Consider the following 10,795-nt stretch of genomic DNA (forward strand, 5'->3'; position numbering starts at 1 on the left):
GCCAGCTATCGCGAGATGTGCCGGCGCCCCGCCCCTCGCCCGCCACCGTCACTGCCCCCTCCCTGCCGCCGCCATGCCAGCCTGGGCGGGCGGCGCTCAGGGCCTGGTGCTGCCCTTGGCGGCGGGGCCTCGTTTCTCGGCTGCTTCCATCCCCAACCGGTAGCACGGTCTGGGGCCGTGCCACGCCGCCGTTCCGGGGAGCCCCGGCGCCGCGGGGAAGGGGTGAGCAGCCGGGCTGGGCTGCGCTGCGCTGCCCCGGCCGCAGAGCGAGGGGAGGCCCCGCGGCGGGAAGTGGGGGGGTCTGCAACCGGCCCGGCGCGCCTGTCGCGCGGGACGGTGTCTTTTAGGAATAATTTCCCTCATCCAGTGGTTTCTGAGGGCTGGCCCCTTCCCTCAGGGTTCCCGGCCGCTCTTCGCTCTCGCTGGCCGTGGGGCTGCCGTGGGTCCTGGCCTGCGGGCTCCCCGGCCCCTTGCCCGTCCCCCGGCGGGGGTCAGCCTCAGCGCAGGATAAAACAAGGGGGACGTGTGTTTGTGATGCTCTGATCGTACAGCAGAACAGCTTAAATGGGGCATGTTGTCTCTAAACTGTTCCTCTTTCTGTTACCTTTCTTCTGTAGTCTTCTTACTGGTGTGTTTTTGTTAAACTGGGCTTCAGCCCATTTTATGCATATCCCCTGTCACCTTGAGCTGGGTTTTTTCCTCGCTTGGGCTTTTAAGCCCTGTATAATCTAAAAAACACGCAGCAGCGTAATGGTCACCTAAGATCATCTGCAACTTTCCGATTATTAATGCAGCAAAATACTTTTGTTGTATGTTGGGTGAATAATTAAGGTTTATATTAAGCCATCCAGTCAGCAGGATTGCAAAATCTTTGACCCTTTACCAGGCTTTACCCACCAGTGAAATGAACACACTTCAGTGGTGAAATAAACACAACAGCCATTAGTATTTCACAATAACATCGTGAAACAAATAATGAAACAATCCAGGACAGGAAGTAATGTATTTTGTCTGTTTAAAATAATGTAAGATGTTAAATAATAAAAAAAATATCCATTTTGCACTTTAGCCAAGATGTGTTAGTGCTCACCTTTTTCCTGATAGTAGATCAGGAAAAAAAACTTCTGCAGATCTAGTAGTTGCTAATAGTTTATTAAGTTTCAGTCTTACAGCCACAAATCACATAATATTACAGTTAAATTGTTATATATAGAAATAACAATCTTGTCAGAATTTCTGCAGATGCATGCAGTGAAAACTGGCAAAATATTTTGTTTCTTGACAAGTGTCAATCAGCTTATGGGGTTTAACATGTTTATAAATAAACTGGAATTCTTGGTTTTAAACAGACTTATCAGACATCAGCCTTCAGGATACATTCAGAAGATTATTGTTTTTACTGAGTATTAATCAAATGCAGGGTGTTGCTGATTTTGCAAACCTGTCTCGGGAGAAGCAGCAGACATAAACATGCTTCAGAGATACTCAAATTTGTATAAACAGAATGATCAAATTAGAAAAAACATAATTTAAAATGGCTAGACTTAGAAGCACGTTAATTAGCTAAGCTGATGGTTTCCAATTCACCCAGCTCATTTACAAAGAAAGTTCAGAATCTCTGAAAACAAGTTTTAGGTCTCCCTTTATAAATTTACCAGGATTCAACTTTGGTTTATCTATCACACATTTAATAATGTTTGCATCCACTGGCCACCTGTTGAAAATCAGAAATCATGCCAGTCTCCTCTTACCTATTGCTGAAGCTTGGTTTTAGGTTATTTTGTTATTTTAAAAGCCCTGTGTTAACTCCAATTAAAGTTTGTGTGCATACAAGTAGGAGTCAGTGTTCTTCTGTTCTTGTTGCTAGTGCCTGATGCTTCAGAGAGCACAAACCCCACATCACTGACAATTGTGCAATAATGTGCCCTTGAGAGAGATTTATGCCCCATCCCAGACACTACTAAAGTTACATATATGCCATCACTATTTAACCAGCACTGACGTATGTGAAAATATTACAGAGCTGCTTGATAAACTCACTGGTGCCGAGATTTTTGGTTTTGGGGCATGCCCAAAGCCTGGCCTGGCACAGACCTACTGCCCTTCTCACTGCCATGCCAGCAAGGCTCGGTGCTTTAGGTGGATGAAAAAAATCGTTGAGAGGATGTGTATGAGTGTGTCCATATGCCGTGTACTGTGGGTAGACTGCTCATCTGCAACGTGGGAGATGGAGACTACTGCCATGGGTGGCAGTAACTAGTAGTATCTCAGATCTGTGGGAAGTTTTCTCCTTTATCATTAGGTTATTGTTTCTTTTGCTTTCTCCTGGTTGGGCTACTTTATTTCGCCCAAATAATTAATGATTTCTAGGATCAGAGGCAGATTGAGGTTGCAGTCCTTGTTACGATGCTGTTAGAGCAGAGAAAAGACGGGAGGAGAAAATGTGGATGAAGAAATCTGAAATACAGATGCTAAGGAGTAGAAATAGACGATGCAGTAGAGAATCTGCGACAAGTTTGTGAGGTCACTTTAAGTAGGACCTGAGGTGTAAAAAAGTTCTGTTCCTGTAGCTAATGTTTGGTCCTCTGCTTTTTTACCTACCTTAGAAACCACTGCAAGCTACGTAAAAGCATTGGTTAGTCTTCGGTTACATCAAATACTGCCTCCTTGCAGCATGAAACGTGAGACTGGAGTCTGTAGATACAGAATGCTCCTGAATGACTATGTCGGTTTTGGTTGCTGTGGTGATTATCCATCTGTTTAAATACTTCATATGGGAGATTCTCAACTCATTTATCATGGAGGAGACTTTCTTAAGTTGTGAGAAACACAGCATTATGCCTGATTCCTGTAATTTTCACACCTGATTAGCAAAAAGTTCCACTTTGTCTGCCATGGCTTAAGGAGATTGTGTAGTGTTTAGGTACAGAGGGTACAGCACTTGGGTTCTGTGGTCACCACTAGCCCAGTGTGCCTGTAACATTGGCACATGTGTGATAGTTGTGCAGCTGGAGAGGCTGACTGCAAACACTTTATGAGGGGGCCTCCTTTAAAGAATCCTCAGATTCTTTATACACAAAATAAATTGTATTTTTACAAACTCTGACAGGAAAAGAACTAGTGTGCAGACAGGAGAGACCTAAACATTTTATATATCTGAATCTAACCTATAGCTCTTAATGCATTTAATCCTTAATAGGCAATACTCTTATTAGGATATTTTGTTTTTCTTGACGGTTGCCTTCTCCATGGCACAACATGGCAGATCCTCTTTGACTTTGAAGTAACTCAGGAAATGAAGTGAGGTATCTGCATTTCTATTCACGCCCGTGTTGTGTTGTTTTTGTCTTGTCTTTCTGTAGAAAACTGAGTTTTCTTTCTAATTAATACCTATTTATAAAACCCTCATAATAAAAGATCTTTTTTTCACTTTAAGAGACTATCAAAAGAAACAAAATACTGCTTTCAAACTGCCACCTTAAAGCAGCATACATATTCTGACTTGTAACAGAAGCAAGAATTGCCCAGCCTAAATAGTCCAAGCTGTTCTAGTAACTTTAATTCACCGGTAAGGTTTGGTTGGGGTTTTTTTTGCTTGCTTATATGGCAGCTTTTCAGATTCCTCCCCCCCTGCAAATGGCAGCATGCTGTATTCCCATTTTGTGTCACTAGGGACTTAAATGTACTAGCATGCAGTTTTTTGTGTCAGAGGTTAGACTTTGTTTTTATGACTAATAATGTGGACCTTGGGAGCCACATATCTAAGCACTGTTGAGGAAATACCTAGACCTCTGTTAAAGTGTAATCCCTTTCAGGGCATGCCTATACAGGAGAGTAAAGACAGCTCAAAGCTCTCTCTGCCCATGTTCCACAATGGCTGGAGGCAAGCCAGTTCCACCTTAGAAGTCCTTTAGCTTATCTCTCTGCCCGTGCTGATGGGTCCCTGAGATGTACCTATGGACACGGTGAGCACAGCATGCCAGAGTGACATATTTGCTGCAGAACAGATAAAATGATTTGGCGAAAATACAGCCTAAATTGTAGCTGTCTTTAAAACACTGAATGTAAAACAAGGGCAGGTTTCATGCATGCTCATTCTTGAGAATAAGGCCGATGTAAGATCTAAGTGATCATTCAAGTCCCTCTCGGGCCTTGTGCTGAGTGAATTTTGCCCAAAGTATGCTTTATACTTCAGACAGGTATCAGCGTTCAGTTCCTTGTACTGGGTGTCGCATGGTTCTTCGTGTGGGAGTTCCTGACCTATGCTTTGCTCTGTGAAGCTGTATGAAAGAAGCCATAATTGAGTCTTAGACATACCATGGTATTTATAATCATTTAGAAACCTCAGAGGGAGCAAACATTTAGAGTTTTATCGACAGTCATCGTCTTTATGAAGTGTAGGATCTATTTCTGCATCGTCTGTAGGACCCTGCTGAGAATCTCCATTGTCCTGCTCATCGGAAACCTGCAAACCCAGCATGGGCTCTACTTCTTTCAAGGATGTGCATATACATCTCTTATAAATAAGCAGTTATGGTTGTTTCATTAGACCTCTAATAACATCTCTATTTCATTTTCCTTCTGAATGTTTACTTCAGTGTTGACACGTATTTATAATGTCATCTCAAAAGTAAGAGGCTATCCTGTCAGATTTACAGCCATTATAAAATATGATGCTATCTGCATACAAATGGACGCTAGGAACCTTACAGATTTTTCCCTATTATTACTGCCTAAGGAAGCAATAAAATTTTAACATTTACTATTGGGAAACACCTGCAGAGATTAAATTAAAACTAGATTATATGCTTATCAGTTAAATGTTACAAAAGCAAATTCTTTAGAGATTAACATAAAAATCACTGTTATCAAAATCTTATTAAAAGCTTCACTTAATACAATCCATTTTGCACCTCTGCTGCTCAAGCATTCTACGTGTGCAATGTATTAAGTCTTTGTGCAGCTGTACAGAGGGAGGCAGGGCAGCCTCACTGATGGCTTTGCTATCGTGTTAGCAAATACCTGCCCTGATATTTAGATTTGTCTTTAAAAGCTGACCACAAGCACCATTTGTCCTTCTCTTTCTGATCCTGGCCCTCTCTGAAGGGCCCTCCACATTGCACGCTCTGTTTCTTGAGCATGGCACCAAGGCGTGCTCCAGGCTCCCTCATGGAGTTCTTCTGGGAATTACTCTGGAAACCACTTGTCCTTCCTGCTGAACTCGTTCCTTATAATGGTCAGCAGGACAAAGACAAGGGATTTAAAAAGGCTGGGAGTCAAAACCAAGAAGCTGTTGTTGCTGCTAAGCAGATGGTCTCATGCTTAGTTCGTGCAGCCTTTGGTATGTTGCAGACACACTGCAGAATAGAGATCTGGGAGGTGAGCACGCTGGAGTTGATCTGTGACCTGGAAATTCAAAAAACGTCTGGATTTGGGCTTTGCTGCCACCAACGACTGAGAAGTTTACAGTGCAGATAATATACGTGCACTGACTTGAAGAGGACACTGTCAGCACAGATCCTACTTGCGCTTGAATTGCACACACTCAAATTAGAGGTTAGAGTTTATTTCTCCATCTGGTATTATGTGACCTTTGACTCAAGGCATTAGAAGCAACATGCCTTGGGCATATTCTGAACTGTGTATGGGACGGTACAACTTGGCAACAGCCACATCCCGAATTACTTAAATGAAGGCCCAGACTAAAAAAAAAAAAACAACTTTGATTGTAGAGATCCTACTGAGTCTGGTGGATCTGGAGAGTATGACATTAACAAGAGATTGAGATCGTTGATGAGACGACTGTAAAATGTCTCGAGTCATGTAGTTTACCAAAAGCCAAATTCAGAGGGGGATTAGGAAGTATCAGACCATGGATTCCTGCAGACCTCTATCCTGAAGACAAATGTGATATAGGGACCTCCTGGCCATTTTTTCCAGCCCCATGCCATCTCCTCTGTTGTTGGTTGGCACAGACCATAACATTTAGTTAAGTGAATCAGACGCATGGGGGAATCCAACTTAAAAAAACCCAAACCCCAACAAATTTGGTTTATAAAAATAGATAAAATAGTGCATAGACCAATGGGGTGGGGGGTGCAGAGCCGAAGTGTAGCTAAAGATCGGGGGAATAGAAATAGCTGGAGCTTGCTTTGCAGGGAAGAAAACGTGTCTGCAACCCTGGCCTAACATTTTAAGTAATAAGAGTTTGCTGGCCCAGCTGATTTTCAATGAAATAGGTTAGGGAGTGTTCAAACAAGTAAATCCAGATCAGAGGGGCGGTAACCTATTGCAGGGCAATGCTCAGCAGCCTCTGGGCACACTGGGGGAGGACTCTGCTGTCAACACAGCTGGATTTGGGAGGAGATACTTGTCCACAGACAGACTCCGCAACTGTCGCAGCCTAAACCAGTCTTGCCATGTGCCTCCCTCTCCAGAGCAGTGTGTCTCCTCTGCAGCTGTAGCATGCAGTTTGCCTTCCCCTGTGCCTGCAGGGACGAGTTGTGCATTAGCATTTTTATAACAAACTTTCCTTTGAGGTAATGGACATATCTGGTAACTTCAGCAGAAGCCATGGCCGCATCCGAATACTGGGTGTGAGCCTGCATTCTGTCATTTTATTTGGACAAATTACAGTATTTAACTTGGAAAGGCCTGCTTATGTCTCTTGCTCGACTTTCAGGCTCTGAGAAGGTGAATTACCAACATGGGGATTTAAGATTTCATTTTTCAAAAATGACATACATTTTTGTATGTACATACCTATATCCAAGATGTAGAAACTATTTAACTGTAGTCTGAATTTTCCATAGCCATTATGCTAAGTAATTCACTTCTACTGCCACTAGAGGTATAACATTCACTTGAGCAAATACCAAAGGAAACATTTAGTTGGAAGCCTTGCCCATATTAATATTTCATTTTTCAAATAACGTTTTTGATCTGGGGTTTTTTTGAGGCCTCAGCCTACTTTGCCTGTTCCTGTTGGGTAGCCTTTCTTTTATCGAACTACAGCTGGCTACTCATGAGATGAAATGCCACTTTGTGATTAAAGGGTACAGAATTGAATGCTCATTTAAACTGCATAAAAAGCTAAATTATAGTATCAGTCATCATATCAATCATCTGTGACTGCCTCATGTGCAAGCTTGTACCAACACATTTGAAAGCCTTATTCCACATTGCTTTTTGTTCTGGTGCAAATTTACATTTATTCTGAAATGCAAACATTACGAAATTTATTTAAAATTAATTTCCTTTTTTTCAGTGTGATGACCAACTATCAGATGAACCACCCTTTTGAAACTCAGGAAAATGTCAGAGGGGACAAGGATAGCTCCCACACGTCCTCTGGGACTGGCAGGAGAATGCTGTGTAACCTGGGGTTCAGTGGCAGACCTGCAGTGCCTACGCAGCCTGAGTGCAGCCGACGGGATGGCTCAGCTCAGCAGTGGTGGGTCTTTTGTGGGGGGTGGCAGAGGTTCGCTGAATTATACCTAGCTACAGCCCTGCTGGAGCATAATCTCTGTCTGTTTGAAGTTTGTAACCTTTCTTTCAAAACTGTCTGACATGCTCAGAGCAAGGCTCTGCCAGCTCAGCGCTGCCTGTGCAGAGGAGCCAGGGAGCAGCGGGTTGCTGTGGGAACTGCCCGCTGTGCCATCGCAATGCTGCGGCCGTCGCAAGCTCTCCCGCTGCAATCGGCACGGCCTGCTTCGGCTTCCCACTGCATTTCCACATGCTGCTTTTCACCTCCTCCTCAGCTCTGCCCGATGAGCGCAGCCCAGCAAGACACCAGCGCGCCAGCTCGGGAGCGAGCGTGGGGAGAGCGAGGTGACGTGAGCCTGAGCTGCAAATCTCTTCATGGATAGTGAGCCCCCAAAGCAGCCTTCCTGCCATGTTCTCCTTGCAGGACTGCACCCACCTTGCTCCAGAGAGGAATGGAAAAAACCAGGAAAGTCCATGATGAATGCTGGAAGGAAAGATCTTTTTCACTGGTTTTGTGAAGTTTAATTTGTTATTTAGGGTAAAATTGCAGCATTCAGAAAATAAAGGCATGATGGATAAATTGAAATGTCTGTTTTAATTTAGAATATATTGCACTAGAGTATGGTATACACCGTATTTATAGGCACCATGCTACATGACAGAGTAAAATTATTTTGAAGGGAAGACATTGAAACAAGACACCAGATGCTCTCAGAATTTTTCCTTTCCCCTTAAAATGAAATTTTGACAAAATTACTGATTGCTTGAAGCATTTAATTATAGTAAAAGTGGGATTTTGATGGGAAAGGTGTTTCCAGCGTACGTGAAGCACGGATCCTCGTAAAACTTCTGGCCTATTGCAGCCTTTGGGTTGCTCCTTTCCCCAGTACAATGCTAACAGCACAGTTCGGTGTAGACAACATAGATACTGCACTTGGTGTATTCTTATTGTTAGTTTCTTTGTACTTTTTGTAGTAATACTGATAAATTCACCGGAGTCTTATTACACTCACAAGAAATTTGTGACTAAGAGAAACAGTGTACATTTGGGATACTGTGGATTATATTAGCATAAAAGTCAATAAACTAATACCACTGAAATTATAGCAATGTGAGATAAAAATCTGAACCACTGATTTCATTGAAAACAACAGATCTGCTATCTGATCTTACTTCTGCCCTATATACAGTCATCAGCAAGACTGTGCCATTTATTTACTGCTTCCCCCCATTGCACACAGAATCTTAGGGAGTAAATTCCATTGCAGAAGTACTTAGAGTGCAGTTCTCTGGAACAGTTGTGTTCAGAACAAGTTACCAACATGCTTTCTCCCCAAAATCAAGAAAATAGGTGGCAGCCTTTTATGTTTTGTCCACAACTTTGATAACTCTTCCCAGGGATACGGTTTAGTGTCAAGTTGACCTTTACGGTTTTCACAGCTAAGGCAACAGTTACATAAAAAGGATGAATGAGCAACAACAAAAGAGGAAGGCTGGGATCATATAATCTGAAAACTGGAACTGCCTGCATTTTTACTTTACTATTTCAGTAAGGGAGGCAGCACTGAAAAGTGGTCAAAGCTCACAGCTGTAGGGAAGGAAACAGAGGTCCTGCTCTCATTTCTGCCTTATATTCCCTGAATTGCCCTGTGTAAGTTGCTGAAGACCAGACTGCAAATGTCACCTAATTTAAATTAAAAAGGCAGGAAGTGTAAAATTTTTCCAAAACCCCTCAAACTTGTAACTAATAGTCAAAATTATGTCTACTGGTGAAGAAAAGGAGGTACACAGCAGTCAAGGTGATTTTCAGTGACAGAAGTGCTTTTGGCTCCTACTGATTGGACTTTGATTTCTCCCTCAGTGAATGAGAATAAAACACTCCATGTGAGGCATGTTGGATGTAAGTTAGTTTAGAGGACTATTAACAGTTGGGATTAATATTTGTCACTAAACCAAAATATTGGCAAGTACACAAGTAATAGGGAAGTGTCACAGTTTTTCAGTCTTGCTGGTTGTTTATGCTCCACTTTAAATTTTGCTGAGATACAAAAGGCCTGACTTTCACACAAACTAATAATTTAATTAGTACTAGAACTGCATGACAAGCCTGTAACTATGGTTAGGTAGAAGTGTTTGACTTTGTTATGATGCTAAACCAGATCTGGGCTCATCTGGAGAGCTGTTTTTAGTCTGGCAGTAGTTGGGTTTAACTGGACCTTCTTTCCTTGCTCTGCAGGATTTTGGGGTGGACATCTGGGATGGCTTAAGCCACTGGATAAAGTTTGGGTCCCCTTAAGGGAGTAACAAATAGTCCCTGGCCTTTGAGGCCAGAAATTGGTATTTTCTTCACTGATTTCTCTGAAAATTGACATGTTTCTCCCTCCCAAGACTGAAAAGGAAAGGGAATGTGTTGTTGAAACAGCAGGTTGGCCTCGATGCTGTTCAAGCCCACTGAGTTTTTGTTCAGCTGCTGTTTTTGAGGCCTGCCTACTTCCAATTTTAACTGTTTATCAAATATCTTCAGAACTAACAATGCAGACTATCGGTATATGTAAATCTGATGGGTTTGCTAAAGCAGATTGCGTATAGTTTTCATTGACCTTGGCAGCAATAAACAACAGTGTTTTCAGAGGGAGGACTGAGTTTCTCTGTATATTTGTTGTGCTAGGTCTTGGTTCAGGATTTTTTCCACTATCGTCTGTTAAAATTTGTTTTATGTCCTGTGTGAGACAGTGACTGATGCTGAAATCCTCCAGTGCCTTTTGGAAATGCAACAGAAGCAACTTCCAGCCCATGTCATAGGAAACGTGCATGATCCTATGAATAAAAATTAAGATGAAAGCAGGGTGTGTGGGAAGACCTGGTGGTGACAGAATCATTCCTGGCTGCTTTCTTGGTTGGAGAGCAATCACAAAATGAGGATTTTTACCAAGCTTGTTTAGATCCTCATAAGTGGATTTTGGCAGGAGGCAGGATGTGGCCACTGCCAGCTGCCTTGCTGAGCTGTGTGTATTCTGTACCTCTGTAAAACTAATGATTAGGCTATGATGAGAAAATAAACCTCAGTAGGAAAGAACAGTTAGCAAACCCCTGAAGTTCATTGTCCGCAAAAAGTCCCATTTTGTAGATAGGTTTGCTTTATTTTAATAATATTAGGGGAAACGCTCCATTTTGAGACAGAAGGCATAGTGTAGACCAGGCCTATGAAATTAGATAGCACTCTTTTGCCTATCTACTGGGAAAAGGAGCAGCTGAGTATAATGTTTGCACACAGGCAGCTCTCTGTAGTGTTTCAAGAAAGGCTTTGAAA

At 42.6% G+C, this 10,795-nt stretch overlaps 1 long non-coding RNA gene across 1 annotated transcript; it reads left to right on the plus strand.

The window, feature by feature from the left end:
• Nucleotides 1–45: 45 nt before the first annotated feature.
• On the plus strand, nt 46–10,118 carry LOC119157404. The gene is made up of 2 exons (XR_005107526.1): nt 46–222; nt 7,268–10,118. It is a non-coding gene; the product is annotated as an uncharacterized LOC119157404 (long non-coding RNA).
• The last annotated feature ends 677 nt before the right edge of the window (nt 10,119–10,795 follow it).

The sequence above is a fragment of the Falco rusticolus genome, chromosome 14 (genome assembly GCF_015220075.1).
Source record: "Falco rusticolus isolate bFalRus1 chromosome 14, bFalRus1.pri, whole genome shotgun sequence".
NCBI classification, from domain to species: Eukaryota; Metazoa; Chordata; class Aves; order Falconiformes; family Falconidae; genus Falco; species Falco rusticolus.